This window comes from Trachinotus anak, unplaced genomic scaffold, assembly GCF_046630095.1.
Source record: "Trachinotus anak isolate AG129_WGS33_773 ecotype Australia unplaced genomic scaffold, CSIRO_AGI_Tana_v1 ptg000004l, whole genome shotgun sequence".
Lineage (NCBI taxonomy): Eukaryota > Metazoa > Chordata > Actinopteri > Carangiformes > Carangidae > Trachinotus > Trachinotus anak.
Window position 1 is genome coordinate 21502134 of NW_027273855.1, and position 18133 is coordinate 21520266.

The 18133-nt window shown below is 41.2% G+C and overlaps 1 protein-coding gene across 9 annotated transcripts in view; it reads left to right on the forward strand.

Annotated features, from left to right (window-relative positions):
* camta1a (calmodulin binding transcription activator 1a) overlaps positions 1-18133 on the forward strand; it is a 281952-nt gene that overhangs the window by 60482 nt on the left and 203337 nt on the right. The gene's annotated exons all lie outside the window — the stretch shown is intronic.

The following is an 18133-nucleotide window of genomic DNA, read 5'->3' on the forward strand; positions in this document are numbered from 1 at the left end:
CCTACAGTGTGGTATTTAGATTTGTGGGTTTGTGATTTAACTCGATTTAGTCTTTTTTTTTTTTTTTTTTTTTTACACTGTCAAACTCCACTGGAAGTTTCAGATAGATATCATATAACTGTAATTAGAATTAAATGAAAAAAATGTCCTGCCCATACACAGTGGAATCAAAAATAATGAAAACATAGCAATTAACTTAAAAAAGTGGTGACTGCAGTCTCTAAGTAGTAGTTGATTTTTCCATGAGGATTCTTAACCATCCAATATTATAGAAAATCTAGAATAGCCAAGTCACAGACAACTGGATTATTAGGGTATTGTCCTATAATTAATAAACCTAGTAAAAAAAAAGTTTCATTTTAAATCCTGTGTGTTATTGTACAGAGCCAAAACAATACATATGGACTGGACTGAACTGTAAATGCATTTGTACAACTTAATAATGGCCTGAAAATGATCCATAGTATTGAAAATGTTTGTCCTTTCAGAAAGTTCCCTATAAAGGAGCTGCTGTATTGTTGCACATGCTGTAGCTGATCTTAGTACATGGGTGCCTTTTTGAAAATGAAAATAATTGTTTTGCTTACCATCCCAGTCAGGTCCATGAAGAGTCAGTGTGGTGAAGCAATTACTGACACTCTCAATGCCCCTTTATGGGTAATACTTACTGGCTTTGTACTTCAAAGGTGACAAGTAGAGTATTGTACAATGCCTTGAAGGTCTTGACACAGTCTTTGATACCATTGGTATTCAGTACAGTATAAAGGAAGTGTTGCTACTAAAGGTTGTGTATTAGAGCCACAACTAATTGTTATTTTCATCAATTATACACCGTTTCCTAGGTGACGACTTCGGATGTCCAAAACCCAAAGATATTCAGTTTACAATGATAGAAAACACAAAATGGCAGCACAGTTTCTAATTTGAGAAGCTGGAACCAGAGAATATTTGGCATTTTTCCACTATATTTGTTTGAAAATGACTGACATGATTAACTGATTGTCAAAATAGTTGCAAATGTTTTTCGACTCATCAGCTTATTGTTTCAGCTCTAATGTGAAAGCCCTGTGTTGTGGTATATTAGTCCAACTGAGCCCACACCACAATGCAAACAAATCTACCTCAGTTTTTTTTTTCTCCCAAACATATGCATGGAAATTAGGAAGGAATGTGATTATGCAGATTGAGAGAGGAGCCATGGGTACCAAATGTCAGATGTCAGGTATGCATTTTCAGACCCCTTGTGGGATGGAGATGATTATCATGGTAATTATTCAGCATTTGAACAATCCGTTTTCTGTGCGGAACACTGGGAAGCACATCTGCCCAGGGACCTGATGTTGGTGTTTGTCTGCCACCACAAACATGAGAGTGTTAGTCAGAGATATAGGAGGAGACAGGGAAGCAAGGCGGGGTAGAGTGATGAAGAGAGGGCGATGTCTGCAATTCAACTGAGATAAACTTGGTCGAGGGAGAAAGAGTTGCTGTACATTGTGCCCAATTCCCTCTCCTTTCTCTTAGCTCCTATCCTTGGCTCCTTTTAGCATTAAAGAGATTGGGCTGGAAATGGAGCAGGTATCAGTCATCTTTATCTCCCAGCAGGGGGAGGGTTGGCTCAGGCCCGGGCTTTCCTCTCCTTATGGTTTATTCCCCTCTTTTTGTTTTCCCACCACGTCCTGTGCATCCTTTTATGCACTCTGTATATTCTGAGGCCAGCCTTGTGGTTTAATATGCATGATAAATTTTATTCTTGTGTTCATACCCATTATCCGTTGGACTGAACACCCCCTTCCCAGACTCTGCTCCGCTGACAGGGAAATGCAGCACTATGGATGGCCAGAAGGAGAGTGAGATGGCCTCCCCCATCCTGCTATAGTCATTAACACTGTGACTGGAGAGTAACCCCAACACCTACACACACACACCTCATGCTCAGCATAATCCTTTGTCGTCACTCTTTGATGTCCCTTTCAGTCCTGATGTACTCTGCTGAGCACACAGACGTGGATCAGTTCCCTTATGGCTGCCTACTCACACAACACTCTCCACACAACCCTCCACACTCCTACTCTACATAGACACCCATTAACTGCCAAGGGCATTGGTTGTCCCTGTTGATAAAAGATTTCAACTCTTTTTGGAAAGTGATTAATCATGCAGCGGTTAAGCTCATGAAGTTTTCTGCTCAAGGAGCTCATAAAGAGATGTGCTTAATGGTTACTTAGCATACATCTGTTCAGTATTTTCTGCTGATAGTTTTATATATATTAAAAAAAAAATCTGATTCCATGTGCATTCATCGTCATATAAATACCAGTTGTTCTTCAAAGTCTTCCTCATTGGGCCACTTGACTTTTTCCCGATGCTTAGGGGGGTGCTTTGGCCTGAAAACTCAGTGTTCCACATCTATGGCGCTGGGACCTTGACCTGCAGGTCTCCAATAGAAGGCAGACCCAGACGAAGGAGAAGATGAAGAGGACAACAGGAACAGACAGCTTAAAAGGGGGTTGACTGAGTGAGCTGAGACAGGCTGTACACCTTTTGGCTGCAGATGCATTTTGTGCCGAGGTCTGGCTGAAAGATTGAAAAACTTCCACCATGAATTGTTAACTAGGGTCGACCCAGGGCAAGTCAAGCATGTAAACAGTCGAACCGACCCTCTAACAAGCTTGACTCTTAATTTACATTCTTCCCCATTCCCTCTGGCTTCCATTATACATGAAACCCCTTTATGAAAAAGTCATAAATGCGAGAATGTATCCAGGAAAAAGGCTCATGGATTAATTACACACAATTTAATATTGGCTGTATTTAGGGATGCTACTGTACTATACCAGCAGGGTCTCTGCTTTGTATCCTATAGTTACTGTTTTAGACTGTCAGCCTACAACGTTATGCACTGTTGTACTGTACTATATTTGCAGCCATTGGTCACAACAAATTGTTGCACCTTACTCAGCAGTATACTGAGAGAAAATCCTTTCCTCCTCAATACAAACTAAATATTTCTGGCTTGTGTTTACAATACCTCATGTGCACCTTCTGTGCATAAAGTATTTTATTTAACATTGCAGTGTCAATAAGAGATGTAAAAATGTCTCAAAGCAATATAAACAGCCGTGCAGTGTTTCTGTGTTTCTGCATTTAATAAACCTTCAAAGTGGACCTGTTCATTTGTCATCTTCTCTACTGCACCTGTAGCAACACGCCCACACTAACACATATTTGATGCTATTTTTGGCCAGAACATGGTCATACATTGGTTCAGTCAGAGGTCTTCCCTGTTTTTCTGCTCTGTTTGAAATCCTATGTCCTGGTTTGTGTGGATTTGATGGTAATCATGGTGTAGACTTCAGCAGGGTCCAGTCTGGTCTGACCTTTTTTCTCAGGTCTTGGGTGTGGCTTTGGATTGGACTGGATTTGGTACATGTTAAAAGAGACAAAAGCAATATATTGTTTTTACCATTGAGACATTTTCTGATTAGAATTAAAAGTAAAAGGCAAGAAGTCTCACGATGACAATAGTTTTTGGTAATTCTGTGTTGCTGACTGTGTATCAGGAGTGAAAGACAGTTTCTGATACATCAACTTTGAGGGGCTTTGCATTGAGTTATTTTTGTGACAGCTACATTTCATTTCTACTGCCTCCTCGTGCTTTATCTAATTTCTTTTGTTGTGGCGTAAACATGGAAATTTTGTGCAAATTCAATTACTGGAGCCTTTGGAGATTCTGCAAACAAAGACATATCGGTTGTGTATCTCCCTCTGCCTCACCCTTAAAAGTGGATAGGCCACTGGAGTTTCTAATTTATTCAAGCAAAACGCTGCTACCTCTGTTAATCATGCAGAGTGGGCTGAAAGGCCCAGATCAGCGCAGACTGGTGCAGCCTGAAACACACAGGCCTTATTTATTGAGGTTTGTGTTTTTGTATTCTGAGGTTGTGTAATGCATTCAAATGAGGGTGCAACAAGCCAAAGTCACAGCAAGCTGCTGAGGGAGTACGTCAAGCGTTGTGGCGATGTTTTTATTCCTGTCTCCTTGCCTCTTCACTGCTCACCCTGCCGTCAATAGATCTCATTCAGCTGAGGATTTTCTTTCAGTCTGTGTTGCATTGTGGCAACAACTGCCTCTTGACGGAGGAGAAAGGATGGCTTGTCAAGGTCAGAGCTGTGCGCTAATTAGCGTTCACCACTGAACTGCTGGGTTGACTCCTGTGCCCTTCACCCCTGAGGCTTCGTGGCATTACATTTGTGTGTGTTGTGTTTTCTATAATGTTTGCCCCTGCCCTTTCTCTTCCGCTGCAGAGGCCAGCCATCTGAGACTGCCTATACAATACATACCTCCTCCATCATGCCCCAGACTTGACTCAGATGGGGCAGTCATAGGTGACAAGCAGACAGAGGGAAAAGAGAAGGAGATAGAGGCGGGGGAGGTGGGGGTGGAGGTGGCAGTGAGCATTAGCATCCCACTGGGCTTTGTGTGCTTGTTATAGCATGTGATCACACAGACAGGAGAGGGCAAAAAAGAGAGAAGGTGACAGAGGGAAGGAGAGAACGTTGCCTTGATGGCCATAGGAGGCAGTGAAGATCCAATTGATACCAACACAAACAAGAGGGTTCACTGAATAATGACGGCAACAGAGAATGCAATGGCAAAAGTTCAGCCGTATCTTAAGGGGTAATTTTAGGCCCTTCACTTGGGAACAGCAATTTCCTCCAGCTCTGTCTCTGAGCGATATTACTGTGGAATCATTAGACTAATTCATCATCCTTGACTTCTTCGTGTTTTCTGCTGCACTAGTGGGAAAAAAATGGTTGTTCTAATTGCGAGCCATGGAATTCAGATGTAAGCTCTGAGTCCTGCTCATTGCTTCTCCACCAGTCTGCTCAGAACACTTGCAGAATTAGTGGTGATCAGTTGTTACTGGATAATACCAGGCCTTTGACATCTGCTAGCCTGTCAAATTATCAGAGTGTTTGTGTTGCTCAGATTGTTGAAGTATTTCTTTCTTTATCACTGTTTCATTACGAGGTATTGAGTACTTACTGAATATAGCCTGTACAGCACATTACAATAAGTGCAGTTGCCCAAGAGATATTGATCCAATTTGGCATGAACATCATGCTTGGCAGCAAAATTTTTGCTGTATCATATTTTTTTGTTTTTTAAAATCCCTCCCACATAGACTGGTATTGTTGTTATTAGATGTGGCTGATATGTATTCCGTCTCTGTAACGCTTTGCTAGGAGCAGTGAAGGAGATATGTTAACAAGTCTGCTTTCTAAGCAGCATCCATATGGATGCCTCTGCCCTGCTTCAGTCACTGTAGTGGTAACTCACAGGCCGATGAAACACATGCATGACGCTCGCCTCCATTAATTTTTGTTTATTATGTATTTATGCTCTAAGCCTGAGATTTGCTGTGATCAAATGCATCTGTTTCGGTATGGATCAGTGGATAACTTTGGCACACCACCACCTCCATCACATCCTGTTTTCCATCTATACCTCTCCTCTGTTTCCTCTGTGCCAGCTCTCCCTTTTTTGCCCTCACTTTCCTCCCTCTTATCTTTTCCCTTTTCTCTTCCTACAAAGCTTTTTTTTCTCTTTTTAGCCTCTAGTGCATTTCAACCTGCATACTGTATGAATCACCAGTCTTTCTCTGAAAATAAGATCAGTTCACTTAATGGTCAAAGGGCATTTTCAGCTTCATTAGCCAAATCCAGGGACTTAAATAAGCAGGTCTAGTGAGGGACACAGCACAGTCTTCTCTCTAACTATTTTAAATTACTTATTATACTTGTGTGAAGACCCTTTATTTATATCTAGAAATCCCTCTTCCCTTTGAAGTAGAAACAACACACTGACTGTAGCATGTGTATTGTACAAACAGAAAAGCTCAATCATTGACATGCCTATTATAATCATTATAATAATTTGCTTGTAGGAATAAATTAACACATAAGCAAACAAAAAAAAACAAAAAAAACAAAACAAAAATCAAATTCAATATATTTGACTTTGAAACCAATTAGATTCAGGCAACTCATTGTTTCCTTAAATGATAGTCATGCACTGTAATCTTTAAAAAATAAAAAATAAATTCAAATATTTTCTATTTACTTTCACATTTGTATCTTTCTAACACGTGTCCTGGCAGCAGAAAACATAGATTAAAAGAATCCTGTCTAATTCATGGCATTTACTGTATTTCAAAATACAGCAACAGCTGTTAACTAACGACTACATCAGTAAAAAACAAATATGTCCTGAGCGTTGTCTGTCTGCCGAATGCATTCGAGATTTAGTCTAGCATGAAAATCCCATCAGCTTCTTGGCCCGGTGTGTGAGAGACATTTTTTACTCATTATGTCCTAATGCCATCTCTTTAATACTCTCAGTGCTTTCTAGTAAAAGAAAGGTATGCCCTCTCAGTGTTTCCACCATGACGTGCTAGCCCACAGTGGACAACTGCAGGTGCTTTTAGTGAGACTCACTAATGAGGAAGTTGTAGACATGCAATCCAGGCTGAATAACCGATGAGTACTAAAATGACAAGTAGTGCCACAGCAATGGAAACATGGAGCTGGACTATTTTAAAGACACCATTATTAAATGAATCCAAGTGATGGATCCTTACACTTACTGCAGTGGATAGGTATTACAGTATATACCGTATATTCTGCATAAAAGTAGATTATGCAGAACATGTACAATAATATATTTACTGTAGACTTCCAATGGCAGAACAAAGCCTTTTTAGTTACTTAAGAAAAGACAAAAGAAATGGGATTATCCTTTTACTGCTATTTATTATCAATAGGCAATTTATTTCTCATTATGAACAAAGAGTGCTAATTTGAAATATTGTGTATTGTTTCTGTAAATTGGAATAAATCCTCAAAACATGCAATAAAGATAAATCATCTCTGTTTGGATGTGGTCTAAGAGGAGAAGATAAAGTTTGTGGCTGTTTAGGGAAGGAGCAACTTAACCAGCCTCTTTTAGTACAGTCAGCGATTGCAGGGTGCTTGAGCTCCACATTGCATTTTTAATCTCTTTGTTAGGTTAGGATGGAGTGCGGATCACTTCTACCCTGCTCATTATTTCAAACAGTTGCTTTAAGGTCTTTTTTTTTAGGTTCAGATAATGTGCTTTCTGTAAAACAGAGTCTAGTAATCTCATGACATTGTTAGCAAGGAATTAACAATTTGTTTGTCACAGAGAGGGTAAATAGTGAAACCTTTTAGTAAACAGTGGAACTTTTTTTTTTTTACTATGCTCCTATTATGGGAAGCTTTTAAAGGCAGTTTAGCTATGTGAAAATGAAGTTTTAATTACAAAGACTTGTGGCATATACTGCACAGCCACTATCCTAGGCTTCTCTGTGAAGGCTCCAGTACATAGGAAGCATTTGTTTTATTCTGCTACCGTATGACATCATTAATTGACTTAGGATGCTGAATAGAATGGCTGAAAAATTGAACGCCAGTAGAAGACATTTGTTTTGAATGGATGATGACTGCCTGGCCTGCTGTTTAAACAGCCTTGCAGGCTTTGGGGCAGGTGGAGGAAGAAAGCTCTTATCCGTCTTCATCGTAATATCAAGGTCATGGATGGGTAGCTGAGCTAATCTCCTTCTTCTCATATCTCTTATGGAGCGAAAGAGCTGGCAGGCCTGCCGTGTATTAAGCCCTCTCCAGCCAAAGACAGAATACGATGTCTGTTCCACACAGGGAAATGTGATAAACTACACTGAAACAAAAATTCAAGAATGCGGAGGTCCCGGTATTCATAAGTGATGGACTGTACACATCCGCACCCAGACACCAGCTGCTAAATCAAATAGGAGATAATCTATGCATATTCAAATTGTGTGCCAAACTATATAATCTTCGGCATCTGCTTCATTATGCATGGAAGACACCATTTTGAGCACATATTTCTATACAAACACTGTACCCCTGTAAGTGCATATGACTATTAAATATTGTACCAGTCATATTCAGGGGAATGATCAAAGCACAAAGCTTGTGTGTGTGTGTGTGTGTGTGTGTGTATTTGAGTTTGATAATGATAGACTCATGTTGACAGATGAGATGGGGCTCTGAAGTACTGTATCTGAAAGAGAGTTGGCTCCTCGTCTCCCACAAATAGATTTGCCCTGCACAAGGTTTTATCCCCATTGTTCATTAGACTTCTGAAGGAATAATTAACAAGGCTTTAAAACACAGCTTTTATGGATCACCTGCTGTCCCCCCAATATCATTTTTGTGATTGCGCAGCAGAATACAGCGAGAAGCATTGATGCTAACGTCTGGCACCCAAATGCCTTGCAGGATCAGTAACTCTCCAATTAAAGCAATATCTCTCAGTCTTGTGCCTGGCACCAGAGCCCTGAGATCACCACAGGACCCGTATACAAACACCGAACTTCTCTATAATAGGACCGCAGCCTCAAGATAAGAATAAACTGCCTAAATGCACTAATGCAATGTGCAGATACATTGTGTTTTATGAAGCCGAAATGTACTGGGTAGAGGTAAGCCAAGAGCATGGTAGAATAATACCAGGCAAAGATATTGTTCTTTAAAAGTAAGAAAAGGGAAACAAGCATAGTCCTTCATTTTAAAGTTACAGATTAGGCTAAGAACATTACCTCTTATCACAGACTGGAGCTCTAGAGAGCACTGTCTCCTTTTAGTAGCACCCCTCTTTACCTGAATCACAGCGCCTTCTCAGAATGCACAAATATATTTGTCATGTCTGGGGCCGCCAAATCATGAGGCAAATATTATCATCCAACAAGCAAACAAACAGTCTTTTGTGTGGTAGATAAAGGTGAAGCGTGTGGTGAGGTTAATGGGACTGGGCTATTAGCATTGTCACTCAGTCTGCCAGGTCTGACAGTGGAGCTCAGTCTGAGGCCCTCTCCTCCCCTCGTCCACCTGCTTATCACCCAGATAAATTAACTCCGGCAGACAGGAGAGGCAGGTGGAGCGGAGGGGTGGGGGGTTCAGATCCTCACCTATCACAAGACAGGAACACCAGGCACAGATCATTGCTCTGTTGACTCTAGTTAATAGCGTGGGGCCACAGTGTGGTGTCAGATTTTTTGGGGGGTCCATGAGATTGACGTGCAGGACAGGAGAGTAAACACTTGATAATTAAACACAACCGCGTGTTTGTCAGAGGTGATGGCAGTGCCCGCAGACCCTCCCTGTCTTCCTCTCACTCAGTTCCTCCAACTTTGTATGAAAGAACAGTTCATATTGCAAGAGTTCCTCCCAACTTAAGGCTAGAATACCACCTGTATAGCATCGTTTGTCAGAGGCCAAATGTCTGTTCAAAAAATGGTTCATTTCATCTCCTCTCCCTATGTCTAACATGTTTCAGATTGGGTTAGGTTTTAGCATTTCTGCTCTAGTTGCAGCACCCGGCCAAGCACATAACCCTACGTCGCATCTTGTCACTTTTACACTTCGGTTTTTATTTGGATTAAACAAACCAGATATAACAACTTAATTAGTGAGCTTTAGCTGTACCAGTAGGTGGATTTCGTTTCCTGTGCAGTCAGGCTAACTGTTCCCCCTGTTTCCAGTCTTTGTGCTAAGCTAAGCTTAGTGGCTGCTGGTGGTAGCTCAGTATTTTCCATAGAGACAGGAGAGTGGTATTAATCTTACCATCTACCTCTCAGCATGAAAGGGAATAAGTGTATTTCCCAAAATGTTGAACTTTCTTTTAGGTGTTTCAACAAACAGGCTTGGTTTTCTGGTGAGGACAGTCTCAAGAGTTCTCACATCCCACAGGGAAGAAGTGAGACATATTTTCTTAATTGTTAGTCTTTGTTAGAAACATGGATTGTTGATTCAAGACTTCAGGAGAAGAGACTGTGTCAACTGGAAAGCATTCAGTTGGCTTTATTGGGCCCTGTTTGCCTTGTGGGTGCTCTCTGTTTAATTGAACACTCATTAGAGAGTACACTGTTATACCCCCTCAGTTTATAGTGACATTCCCTCAAATGTAACATAATTAGGTTTAGGCAAAATGGTGAGCTGAATGGATCCAGATCTGCTCTATAACTGCATACAGGTTTTGCTCTCACTGGCTGGTCATAAAAGAAATCATTTTGGGAAAAGTGTGTGACACTGGCTGGCACCCAGAGCATATGACTGGAACAGGAAGATTACAGGCGCGGCTAAAAGGGAACAGTAATTGAATTCCAGAGATCCTGACGCACATTACACCAAACCAAGAGACAAGAGAAAGCTTTTTTGCTCGATGAGGGAAACTGGAGGGTAGAGAGAGGTGAGTCCTCTCACTACACAGCCCCTCCCCCTGTTAGTGCCACTCAGCAATGCTGGAGCCATTGCTGTGTTAACAGTTTCTGTTCTCACGGGACGGGAGAGCCCTAACTGTCGCCCACCTCCAGTTGGCTGAGAGCGGTAAAACCACTCCACTGTGTCTACTTTATATTGGTGGTTAGACGACACAGCGCTGCCGAGGATTGTCTTTTCTGCTGCTGAACATTTAATAGAACCAAACTACCCATGAAAGACAAGCCAAAAGCCTTCATCAAAGTCCTTACAAATCTGGAAGAAGGAAAATCCATCACATTGTCCCAAGGTTAGCAATTTGTCATACATTAGTAACAGCTGGAAGGAACTATATCAATCAACATACAGAGTTGAAAAAAAACAAAACAAAACAAACAAACCTAACTCCAAATTTTTTTCTTACTTTTCTCTCTCTGTCTCAATTAATCAAAATATATATAAATCAAATGTAAATCTCTGCAACCAAGATATAAATGTATAGCAAGAGCAAAAGGCTGGTGTATGACATCATGTTATGTTATGTTATGTTATGTTATGTTATGTTATGTTATGTTATGTTATGTTATGTTATGTTATGTTATGTTATGTTATGTTATGTTATGTTATGTCACTTTCTTTGTCTTTGTCTTGCTTCACCAAATAAAAGAAAAAATATCAACATATAGAGTCAACATAACTATTTTGCTTTGTAGACATGACACTGGATGTTTCTGTAAACAAGATATTAAACAATAATATGCTGTAGCAGTAAACAGTTCTTTTCTGTGTAAAGATATAGTGGAGTAATGGTGACCTGAGCGTGGAAGGAAATCACATATCTTTTGTTATGTTGTAATCTGAGTTTCCCTGTTGGCGGTTTTGGTAACTCGGCTGAGATAGTGGGATGTTCTGCGTTTGAGTCCCTCCTGTTAAACCATTGGCCTTCACCACCTTGTGGTAAGCAGCCCTCAGGTGAAACAGTATTAACAGAATTTCCTTCACTAAAGAAATAACTTTTTCATCTAAAAAGGCCACAGACAAACAGAGCTGGGACTACTGGCTCAAACTGTGAAAACATCCAGAAAGTTTGTGCGACCGCGGTTAAATCCAAGGCTGAATTCAGGCTTTCCCAGTCAGACTGCAGTTGTACCAGAAGGAGGCCTGGGGTGTGGCTGCTGAAGCATTAGTTTTGGTCTGAGATGCTGTTGGTCTAGTGCAACATCTTAGTGGCAGTGACTGTCGTTTAGGAAACCTTTAACATAGTGACAGGGGACAGATGAAACTGACCATTCATTTTAGAACAAATGTAAAATGTAAGACATGCTGCCATATTGAAAGAGAACAGCACCTATTTAGTCTTGCAAATGCTGCACTGCCATGCATTTCCATCGAAAATATAGGCAAACACTTTCTGTTAGTTTGTTGTTTTCTCCCTTTGTATTCAAATGACTCCCACGCTACTTGAAAAATTTTCAACCTCACAGACCAAGCGAGGACGTCTGAGGTGCAGAATAAGTAGAAAATTAAATGGGAATAAAAAGAGGAGATAAAATACATTGCAGATTCTCACCATTGCAAAGAATTTGAAATTTGTGAAAGCACAATATCATCCACATTACTGCAACTAAACACCTCCAGACTTTTATTGTCTTAATGATTCAAGTCATACCACAAACACACCCGGTAAGATATGATGTTAAAGCAGCTCAAAATAAATTGCAGAGCAGTTATACATTTGCCAGCTTATCAGATAGTTATGCATCACGTCAGCATTTCTGCTTCTATTTTGTTTACACCAAAGTAACACCATGGAGATTTAGTTGAAATAGAATAGCAGTATGCATATAAAAAGAGTTCAGTAGACATCAAACATGCTTGAAGTCACAGTCATGACAAATGCTCCAAATGTAGATATATAAAAAAAAAAGAAATGTTTCAAGCACCTTACTTCAGCTAAATCTGAATGATAGAATGCATAAACCACTCTGCAGCTCTAAGTCCTTGTGTAATAAGCGCAGCAAAATGAAAGAAAAGTCGGGAGGAGAAATTCAAAATAGATATAACAACAGTGGAGAGGAGGGGGCGATTGAATCTGTCAGTGGAGGCTCTTGCTGGATCTCACTGGTGCCGTGGGTCTCATTTAGCCCTCAACTGATGTTGCTGCAGCCCTTTTAATTGGCCGAGGCCAAAGAAATCACTTTTTAAAAAACAAACTGGGTTGGCTCTGCCTTTGATAGGCCGAGACAAAAAAACTTCAATCAATACAGAGAAATGGAAGCAGATAAACAGGCAGAAAAGTGATCATTTGGTGGGTAAATGGTGCTATCAAACCACTGACCTACTAATTTACGAGCTCCCCACAGTTCCACCCACATTGCATCCTGCAGCATAGGTAACAGATGACTATCTGATGCTGAGGAAAAAGTTCCTCTGCCCTCTTTCTAAAGTTTTCTAAGAGTGTTGAAGCACACAGTGTGGATTTTGAGGTGGGTGAGTGCGGTGGAGGTTGTGGGGTGCTTGAACTCTCTATGGTGCAGGCAGTAACAGTCTTTACATTCAAGAGGGAGAAGATCAAAGAGCGTAAGTTTAAAGGGAGGAGGGGTGGTTTTAGAGTCTCTCCTCTGTTTGGGAGGCATCCAGGTATCTGCGGTGTGTATTGATGTGGAGCACCGTCGCGAGACACACTTTCCCATCCTTATTTCCTCTTGTCCTGTTGAAGCTAAACGGGCTGAGCTTCAAAAACACTGCTTTATCAAAGACACCGCTTAAATTGTCTCTCCATTTTTTTTTCTGTGCAGCTCCTCTGTTCTTCTGATAAATATTATGCATCTTTCTGGCTGAAGCGCTGTAGAGTAGTCTTCAGAGAGTGACTGGTTAGAAGTAATCCCAGAGAGAGGTCGAAAAAGGAAAGATGCTGGTTAGCGTTTCTTCAGAGATGTGGCGCAGAATCGTGAACCAAAGTCAGATGCTATTTCAGCATGCATTGTGTGCTTTTCCCACAGTGTTTCTTTGTCTGACCCACAGCATCTAATAAGACACTAGAGGAGGTTCTTTCAAGCTGCTCTACAAATGACTTTGCTCTGCAGTTCCACCTGTGTCTTCCTCAAGCCTGCGAAAGTAATCAAATCAAAAAGTGGGCTGTCATTCAGACCAGCCGAATGTGTGGACCCGAGAGAGGCCTGTGTGTGAGAGAAAGAAATCACCTTTCTTTAGAACCTACTGTAAAAATCACCATCGACAATTTGTGAATACAGTGTGTTTCAATAAACTCGGACCCTGTTTATTGGTCCAGTTAAACTGCTACACGCTCCCTGCAATATGATGCCTGACATGGACACAAATCTTCTTTTACTAGATACCCCTCTCCATATTTATTGTCTTGTCACTATAATTATTGCACCTGTCCTGCGAAAATCCAGACGGTATGCCAATGCATGGCTCTGCACGAGCCCCTATTAAAAACCTGTAGTCACAGGGATTAGTGTCTGTATTCTATACAGATTGGCACAGTGTCAAAAGAAAAGAAACCAAACTAGAGCAGGGGTAAATAGGGTCTGGCAGAGATTATAACAGTGGATATAATAAGGCTGGTTTCCACTCTAATTGTGACACCAAGCCAAAGCTTTGCAATTACGGTGCAACGAGCAGCACTCTAAGTCCACACACCAGTGGGGGGATCAGAAATCCTCAACAACTTTAAGCTATAGTATCAGATCATGTCACTATTAATTAGGCGCTGTATGAGAGCAACCCTGTACTGTGTCCTCTCCTCCCCACATGTAGCCAAGCAGGCAAGTAAACTTAGATCAATAATTACACAAGGACTGTCCTAGCTCCTCCACAGTTCTGTCACCAAATTTCACACTAATTGGCCACACCAGCTGAGAAACCCAGAAACAGACTTTCATTGAGTCAGGGTATGTCTCTGCATAGTCTGGAGGGACACTTGCAATACCTAAAGTACCTGCCTTTGAAACTAAAGGCACCCATGTATCGATACAGATACAACTGTAACGTCATTTTAAATCAGGCCCGGCTGTGTATTAGGCATGCAAGCATAGTAATCATTGATCTGTTCATGCATACATACAGTACACAGCCTAGCATAATTATGTGTTATATTCCCAAGTAGCCAAGCATATATTTTCTCAGTCAACCTCAGCTGGTGTGTGTAGGCTCTGCCACAGTTGTAATGTCTATGTTTATTTGTATGTCCTCATTTGCCTCTTGGTGCTGGCCGGTGTTATCCTGCCTATTGATTGAAGCGAGCAAGAGACCCAGGAGTCCTCCGGTTTGATCTGTGTAACATCTTTTCTTTAATTCTCCTCTGTGAGTTTAATACTGAACATGCAGGTCCCTCTTGACAAAAGCCTGATCGAGTGGAATGTTGAACTGTTGAAACAAAAGAGGTGAGAAACAACAACACCTGGGAAAAGAAAAAGGAACAGTGAGACAGACACTGAAACACTTCCGTCTCTCAGCTGTCACAGATTAACTTGAGACTGCCATTCGAGCTGTGACTGACCCTCGTATGCAATGTTTATACTGTAGTTACTTATGGTTGGGTGACGTGCGTTTTAAGTATGCCATTGTGTTGCAATAGGTGTTTCATTGATGTATCACTGTCTGAGAAGGTGCAAGTTTCTTATCATAACAGTCTTTCTTTGATTCACTGAGTGACATATAGTGGCCTGTTTAGAGATGGCTGGCGGATGCTGAGGCTCGGGTAGACGCAGACAGTCAGACAGCCAGCCGTCACATGAAAGTTTGCTTTCTATAGCTGACAGGTCTGATTTTGGTGAGTTTTTCAAGCAGGTTTCATCCAGGTAAACGCAGAGATCAAAAGCAGGGGCTTGAGCTAGCATCGGCCTCGTCTGTGATGTAAGGCCTCCTGTCCTTAGATCTTAGGCATTTCTTCTGCCTCCTTCCCTGTGCCATATCGCTGATGGAATTTTAATGATAAGCTCACTAAGACTGAATTGTTATCTTGAATGCACTATCACTGTACCACAAACATCTCCTGCCCATATCACACACTCCTCACCGTGACTCCCTGAGAGCTGAATCACCGCATCCCCCCTGAAAAGTTTCCATTTGGGCAGCTATCTCTTTTGACAGTTGCATACTCTGCAAACATTGTATTTCTGTTTTGCAGGCCAGTTTTTGATTAGTGGCAGCACTGAAGACTTTAATAGAGGAGCCGGAAAAAAATATCAACCCTGGATCTGGTGCTAAGTGTTTTTTTAAGGTTCGGTGAAGTGCTGTAAAAAACACCATCTTTTCCCTCCGGGGGACACACCCACTCAGCAAGGGTGAGAGAGAGAGAGAGAGAGAGAGAGGGAGAGGGGGAGAGAGAGGAGGAGAGAGACAGGCATCTCTGGTGCTGAAATTGAATCTGGTCCCAAGTTTGTAGTGGAAAAACCAAAGTGACAGAATAGTAGATAATAGGTTTGCTGTAACGTCACGCCTGAGTGTATGTCCACACTTGGGCATTTCTGGAACAGTCCAGCTCTGACGTCCTTATGACAGGCCTCTCCCCATTTCTTTTCCTGTTACACAGCTGTGCAGCCACAGCCCATTTTATGACAACACTTTTAGCATGCTCCATGGGTTGCTCTGTTGCCTATTACTTTGAGTGCTGAGCTATCAAAAAATGTCTGATTTGTTATTGATAAAGTAATGTTAAAATGGTCATAAAAATGAAACAGAGCCCATTTGTATGTTTGCCCAGTAGAATATAGTTCCTGCCTTCTTTTTTTATTCTCTTGCTGCGTTGCTTTATTGTTGTAAAGCCCATGTAATCCTCTGCACTTAAAAAGATAAGTGAACTGTGAAAACAAAGAATTATTTAGGAACTATTATATTGTAATTCCATGCTGTTGGCCGCAACGTTTTAGTGTGCAGCACTGGCCCAAAACAAAGACTACAGAAGAAAAGTTTTCCGATTATATTTTCTCTTTGAGCCCAAAATCCTGGTCTTGTCATCACTTCATCCGTCTCCTCAGCATCTCCCTCTCTGTCTCTCAATCACTCTCCCTCCCTCTTTTTTTCCTCTGACGGTGACCTTGAAGGTATTCTTCCCATGTTTGTACAGACACACAGAACTCTATTGTTTCGTCTGCTCTCGCTTCCCTCTGTTTTCATTAGCGGGCTCAGTCAGCCTGCCTAGGGACAGCCCTGTGCTGTGCTCACGTTACAGGCCTATTGACTTCGGAAGAGAGAGAAAATACTGTGGACATGATTCACCATGCATGAACCTCATGATACCAGTTTTATCTGTACCTTCTTTTCAATGGAGAGGGGAGCAGATAAAACCACACGCCATTTTTATCACCCTCACTTCAGGCATGTCAGTAATCAGATACACAGACAAGGCTAATTAATATTGGAGATACTGCCACGTAGTCACATACTGGCATTGTTCAAAAAAAAAAATGACATGGAGTTGACACAAAGTGCACACGTTTCAGACCTTACTGAAGATGTTTGTCTGTACAGTGCTATTGTTTTTTCTTATTACTTTGGTTCTATATACTGTATTTTGCAGTAGTCATTTCCTGCTACCTGAAATTGCACTGGCGTAATTATTTTCAATGTGATAATCAATACAGCTTTTCAGCTTTGAAAAATTGCCACAATTCAAAAGGTGATAAAATAATGGAAAATATTGTTTCTGCTAATTAATTTTTGTTTCATTCATTATGTATGCTTTATCCTAATACCGATGGCAAAGCTCGTGAATGGAAACGGAGGTTGGTGCACTTAGAAAATCGGGTTGTTGCAACCTGGAGTTTTTGCATGAGCTCTGAAGACAATCGTGAAGGTATTGGCAGGAAATAATAGCCCTCAGAGGTTGATGGGTGTTTTATCACACTTGTACCCCAGTAATTAACTAGGACTTCCCTGGAATTCACTGTCTGTTCTGCTATCTCTCGCCTTCTCCCGTCTTTCCTCTTTTCTAATATGGAAGGGTGGGGTGGGGGGTTGTCTCTCTTCATATCTGCAGCTGTACAATCTAAGCTTTGAACTCTGCCACTGTGGCGTTATGGTAATCAGAAATGGAATACATTTTGAAGAACTGTTTAAAGCATCAGCACACTGTGCTCCATATATCCACAGTGTTTTGACCCTATGTTTCTAGAAGGAGTTGGGGATAATTTTCGTGGTGTGCTTAGCAGCCCACATATCAGTGATGATGCACCTGATAGACTGGCAGCCATGCAGCAATCAGTTAAATGACAGACAGACAGGCTCAGAGCACAGCTGCACATTGCAGTCTAAGCCAATTGTGTGACAATCAGAGGCTTCTATTTTAGGTTTCCCTCCCCCTACAGAGAACAGATTTCAGTGAATCAGTTGGCCCTCAGGCATCATAATTATGCAAAAGGCTCAGCAGAGAAAAGTTGTTTGTTCCACTATTGTTTTGGCTTTCTTTCTTATCGCTTAATCATCTGAGGAAAGTGGTTGTGGTAATATATAGAGAGGTGCGAGCTTCTGTTGACTATAAACATTAAGCTTGAAAGCAATCTGAAAGTTAGATTAGAAATACATCTATGTATGTGCTGAATTTGGAGGCATGCAAATGACTCAGATTTTGCAATTCAAATCATTTTTTTACTAAATAAAGCCTCTATTTTGAAATGTTTGAGCCTAGAATTTTGAAACACCCCATAACTTGTAATGGAGAAATTACAGGAATTTTGCTCAACACATCTAGACTTCAGTAAAATGCCAAGGTTGTTTCATGATCGCTGAATACGGCAACACGCTCAGGCTAAAAAATGTTTTATAAGGTGTAACATACAAGTGGAGCACT